This window comes from Pomacea canaliculata, linkage group LG5, assembly GCF_003073045.1.
Source record: "Pomacea canaliculata isolate SZHN2017 linkage group LG5, ASM307304v1, whole genome shotgun sequence".
NCBI lineage: Eukaryota > Metazoa > Mollusca > Gastropoda > Architaenioglossa > Ampullariidae > Pomacea > Pomacea canaliculata.
This window is the reverse complement of record NC_037594.1, coordinates 919,632-926,408: the sequence shown is the minus strand read 5'-3', so window position 1 is coordinate 926,408 and position 6,777 is coordinate 919,632.

Here is a 6,777-nt window from a genome sequence, read left to right as displayed (position 1 = left end):
AACCGTAATAAACTTGAAATGATCAAACATTGTTCTTGTCCAAAAAAAAACAAAAAAACAAAACAGATTGGTGCATTTAATAATATTATAATATTTATTATGTTGTGTTCAGCTGTTTGTGACTCAAAGGTTCCCATGGAGATTCTCTGCCCCAGTATTACACCTGTGTATTTACGAACATTAACATTAACCTAAAAGCCACTTTTGGTGAATTCTGTTGAGAAGTTTTTGTGGATAGCTTGTGCTATGCTTGCACAGCAAAGGTATGTGCATTCTGAAGATATGTGCATGTGCACATAAATACACATTACTGCATCAACATTCATGCATCAACATCAGTGTGCACTTGCCCCTATGCACACGAGTACAATCAGATATATGAAATATATAAATATATATATAAATATAAGTGAATAAAAACACTATATATGAAAAAAAGTATCTGCATCACCACACCTGCCCCAACGGGTAGGGCAGGTATGGCGGGCTGCATTTGGTTCATTTGATGCAGACGGCGTCTTTCCCTCTGACGTGTTTGGCGTCTTTTAAGAAATCTTTCTTTGCGTAGGCGCTCATTTTTCTCTTTAATTTTTTGTTGACGTCGACGTCTCCTTTGATCTTCATGCTTTTTCGATCGGCGACGTGTATGTTGACAGCTACAAAAGAAGCAAAAATGTCAGTTGTTCAAGATTTTTAATCTTGTTGGATGCATTATGGAAAAGCATCAAATGCCTTTCAGATATATGAAAGATAATATATATACCGAAACACACGTGAACAAAAACATTATACATAAAAAAAAGTCTGCTCATTAAATGACCTGCCCCAACGGGTGGGGCAGGTATGGCAGGCTGGAGTTGCTGCATAAGTCTTCTTGCCAGCTGACGTCTTTGGCGTCCTTTTAGATATCTTTCTTTTTTTAGCTTATCCATTTTTTTAATTGTTTTTTACTTCGCCGTCGCCTTTGATTTTTTATTTTCTTAGGACGGTAACGTGGGTGCTTGAGCTGCAGCTCCCTTTTCGCTCTGAATTTTATACTTAAATGAGCCTGCAAAAATATATACATTGGCCCATTACTACTGCAGAAGATGCAAGAGCTAGGTTTGACAAACACAAGAGAAAGGCCCAGATTACATGGCGCGTAAAATACAACTGCCCGAGTTACTGGGAAAGAAAAGCTACTGAAAACCTATTACAGGTGTCAGCACAATACTTTACCAAGAAGTAAAACACCAGATGAAAAGCCAAACACCAAAAATACAAATTGCCCAGCTCAGTTGACAGTATTTTATAATTTCAAACCTGGATACAACAGATGATGATGACGGCAAAAGGGGTCGCAACGAAAATTGTTCATGCAAAAATGCATACACACAATCCCATATGTCAAATACCAAATAATAAACAACTAAAACAAATCCTGCGCACAGAGGAAATATGACCTCGTTATTGGTTATTGGTGACGGTTAGTACCGACTTGAAAGTTTCAGGTCCAGACGTATAGATAGGGTTTATAAATTGTTTTTAAAATACATCTTAAAATAATAAAATAGAATTTAAAATAGAACTTTCTGTTCGTTCTTACTTGTTCCGTTCTTGTTCTTGTTCTTACTTGTTTGTTTCATCGCTGGAGCGGTCGTAGACTGGCAGATTTTATTTTTTCAAACCAGGCCTGCGCATGCGCCGAAGATCACAGGTCATTTCCTGTAAGATAAGTTTTTCGCGTTCTATAAAAGAAAACTACGTACGCGCAACGTTCTCGTGACGATTGATACGATCAGCTTGGTCGATACTTTACGGCGGACGCTTTTACACGCTTTTGGAAAAAAGCTTCGGGACATCAAGTGCTACATAAATACACATTACTGCATCAACATTCATGCATCAACATCAGTGTGCACTTGCCCCTATGCACACGAGTACAATCAGATATATGAAATATATAAATATATATATATAAATATAAGTGAATAAAAACACTATATATGAAAAAAAGTATCTGCATCACCACACCTGCCCCAACGGGTAGGGCAGGTATGGCGGGCTGCATTTGGTTCATTTGATGCAGACGGCGTCTTTCCCTCTTTGCGTAGGCGCTCATTTTTCTCTTTAATTTTTTGTTGACGTCGACGTCTCCTTTGATCTTCACGCTTTTTCGATCGGCGACGTGTATGTTGACAGCTACAAAAGAAGCAAAAATGTCAGTTGTTCAAGATTTTTAATCTTGTTGGATGCATTATGGAAAAGCATCAAATGCCTTTCAGATATATGAAAGATATATATATATACCGAAACACACGTGAACAAAAACATTATACATAAAAAAAAGTCTGCTCATTAAATGACCTGCCCCAACGGGTGGGGCAGGTATGGCAGGCTGGAGTTGCTGCATAAGTCTTCTTGCCAGCTGACGTCTTTGGCGTCCTTTTAGATATCTTTCTTTTTTTAGCTTATCCATTTTTTCTTTTAATTGTTTTTTACTTCGCCGTCGCCTTTGATTTTTTATTTTCTTAGGACGGTAACGTGGGTGCTTGAGCTGCAGCTCCCTTTTCGCTCTGAATTTTATACTTAAATGAGCCTGCAAAAATATATACATTGGCCCATTACTACTGCAGAAGATGCAAGAGCTAGGTTTGACAAACACAAGAGAAAGGCCCAGATTACATGGCGCGTAAAATACAACTGCCCGAGTTACTGGAAAGAAAAGCTACTGAAACCTATTACAGGTGTCAGCACAATACTTTACAAGAAGTAAACACAGATGAAAAGCCAAACACCAAAAATACAAATTGCCCAGCTCAGTTGACAGTATTTTATAATTTCAAACCTGGATACAACAGATGATGATGACGGCAAAAGGGGTCGCAACGAAAATTGTTCATGCAAAAATGCATGCACACAATCCCATATGTCAAATACCAAATAATAAACAACTAAAACAAATCCTGCGCACAGAGGAAATATGACCTCGTTATTGGTTATTGGTGACGGTTAGTACCGACTTGAAAGTTTCAGGTCCAGACGTATAGATAGGGTTTATAAATTGTTTTTAAAATACATCTTAAAATAATAAAATAGAATTTAAAATAGAACTTTCTGTTCGTTCTTACTTGTTCCGTTCTTGTTCTTGTTCTTACTTGTTTGTTTCATCGCTGGAGCGGTCGTAGACTGGCAGATTTTATTTTTTCAAACCAGGCCTGCGCATGCGCCGAAGATCACAGGTCATTTCCTGTAAGATAAGTTTTTCGCGTTCTATAAAAGAAAACTACGTACGCGCAACGTTCTCGTGACGATTGATACGATCAGCTTGGTCGATACCTTTACGGCGGACGCTTTTACACGCTTTTTGGAAAAAGCTTCGGGACATCAAGTGCTACATAAATACACATTACTGCATCAACATTCATGCATCAACATCAGTGTGCACTTGCCCCTATGCACACGAGTACAATCAGATATATGAAATATATAAATATATATATAAATATAAGTGAATAAAAACACTATATATGAAAAAAAGTATCTGCATCACCACACCTGCCCCAACAGGGTAGGGCAGGTATTTTGGGCTGGATTTGTTGAATAAGACGTCTTTCTCGCTGACGTGTTTGGCGTCTTCGAAGCAATCTCTGTCTGCGTAGGCGATCAGTTTTCTCTTTAATTTTTTTTAGACGTCGCCGTCGCCTTTGATCCTGCCGCCTTTTTGATCGGCGACTTCGATGTTGCCGCTCCTTTCGGGTTCCAAATTTAATTGTTATAGACGCCTGCAAAAATATATACATTGGCCCATTACTACTGCAGAAGATGCAAGAGCTTGGTTTGACAAAGACAAGAGAAAGGCCCAGATTACATGGCGCGTAAAATACAACTGCCCGAGTTACTGGGAAAGAAAAGCTACTGAAAACCTATTACAGGTGTCAGCACAATACTTTACCAAGAAGTAAAACACCAGATGAAAAGCCAAACACCAAAAATACAAATTGCCCAGCTCAGTTGACAGTATTTTATAATTTCAAACCTGGATACAACAGATGATGATGACGGCAAAAGGGGTCGCAACGAAAATTGTTCATGCAAAAATGCATACACACAATCCCATATGTCAAATACCAAATAATAAACAACTAAAACAAATCCTGCTCACAGAGGAAATGTGACCTCGTTATTGGTTATTGGTGACGGTTAGTACCGACTTGAAAGTTTCAGGTCCAGACGTATAGATAGGGTTTATAAATTGTTTTTAAAATACATCTTAAAATAATAAAATAGAATTTAAAATAGAACTTTCTGTTCGTTCTTACTTGCTTCTGTTTTGTAGTTTCATCGATAGGAGCGTCCAGAAGTCGGACAGCTTTTGCTTTTTTCAAACCGAGTCCTGCGCATGCGCCGAAGATCACAGTTCATGACTTCTTTACAGGTCATTTCCTGTAAGATAAGTTTTTCGCGTGCTATAAAAGAAAACTACGTACGCGCAACTTTCTCGTGACGATTGATACGATCAGCTTGGTCGATACCTTTACGGCGGACGCTTTTACACGCTTTTTGGAAAAAGCTTCGGGACATCAAGTGCTACTTGATACATCCATCCAGCTTTGAATTCGGACGAGCTTGCTTCCTTACGCGTGATCCTCATCTTGAATAGATCTACCTTTGATCTGGAGCTTGACCTCACACGGGACCTCGCCTAACTGAGCCTACACTTGGATTTTCTTGAGAATTCTTGTGAATTCTTGATCTTCTTCCGATGATACATCTTATCTTCATCTTTGAGATACAGTTACCGTCACCACATACAGCATCTTTGATTCGGCCTTTCGCATTGGCCTACGTTGACTCATCACGAAGTCTACCTTTACCTTCGACTTCATACTTTGGCCTCACCTGGAAATGTTACAAACTTATGTGGTGACGATGCCAGCATTTGAGTGACTAGAGCTAAAAGGGCAGTTCAAACTTATTTCTTTATGAGTTTTAATTATAATTTTCCTAAAATTGTTTGATTTCCCAGGTGCATCCAGACTTGAACTATGTATCCAATCTCATGGAGGAGAGAAATACGCCTACGATAGGTGAGTTTCATATTTGGAGTCTGTACGTTTTTCATACTACATACCCACCGAAAGCAAACATTTCTTGCTATGAATGACGGAAAAACTGATCATATAATGTTGACAAATGGCGGAGCAGGCAGTGTAGATATAAAAATTATGTGATGTCACACTGTCTGCGGTGCATGCAGTCAATCCTGTTATGTTTATGAAACTCCACGCTTGCATTGTCTGTTAGTCAAACCAGTAAATGGTAAGATCAGGAAAATGAAGAAAAGAATTTTTTTCCTTTTTCAGGCATGTTTCAAGTAGTTAAATCAAAAGTGAAGATACCTGTGTTTTGTGATGATTAGACCAAGAGGGGGAGATTTCCTGTACACTGAGGAAGAAGTGGAGGTTATGAAAACATGATATCCATGCATTGAAGGAGATGGCCCGTATGCATGAAAATCGACTGAGGATAACTCCAATTAGCTGCTAGTCCCAGAAAGCTAGTCGGGATCTACTCCCGATTACGGTCTCTCCGGATTCCGCATGCACGAAGCGCTACTCGCCCTCAACTAGCTCTCCGGGCCTGGCTGCGGGAAAACCCGATTGCTGTCAGTGGAGGTGAAGGAGGCTAACTACTTCCTATCGTCACCTCGTTCTTTCCTTAAATCGAACTGTCGTCTCCGAGGTCCCATCTACTTAATTAGCAAGTCATTGTCTCAATGTTAGGTATTTGACCCTATTGTAGTCGAGTCAAGTGACTCAGAGTGTGAGGCAGCGATCTCTCACCTTGGTATGTTTGCGTGGTTTTTTGCGGAGACAAAGAAAGTAAGAAAATAAACAAAGGGTTGGCGAACGGATTTGTCAGAGAGTAGACGGGTTTGCAATGTCAGCTACCAAAGGGAGTTGTATCTTGTGACTACATTACATGTGCAAAAGTTTAAAATGTTCAAGAAATAAACATGTGGGCAAGGCCAACTTCAGCGTTCCGACATTGCTTGTAGAGATCTCCCTCAAGCATCGTGTTTTATTTAGCAATCACAGTCACAGTCTAAAAAAAAAAAAATTCATGAGGAGTCAACATGCAAAAGGTGAATACCTGCATGTGGGTTGGCACTAGAAGTGCACAGAGTGCAAAGACAAATGAAGAGCCTTGAGCCTTGAAATGTAAAAAAAATGAATGGCTTGATACAAAAATTCCTAGTTTCCTACATCTATTCTAGGACCATACCCTTCACACTCACACACCTTTCACTTAGTATTCAGCAGTTGAAATGATAAAGGAAATGATTTTGTGTATATATATTTATGCTTCTGCACTTTTGGAATAGCATTACGGTTTTGCCTGAATTTAATAAACAAGTTCTCTGCAGCAACAATGTTAAGATATTGAGTAAATGCCAATTTCTGCAATTTCTAATTGCAACAAACCAAATTCTTCTGCTCGACACCAATGACCTTATAACTAACATGGGCAATTTTTGTTCAAAGCTGTTCTATCATGGACAGACAAGCACAGCATTGTCATGTTGTAACCAGTGCTTGTATTTGTGGGCATTTCATTTTATAACCTTTTTACTTTAAGAATTCTTGAATAAATATTTTGTGTAATCTAGCACTTCTTGACTTGGTTCATTCCTTACATCTTCACCATGCACTTAGTTCATGTTTTTCACAGTGTCATCAGTTTGTGAAGCTTATTATTCAAGGAATCTTATTTTTTTTCACCTTTCAAGGGTAT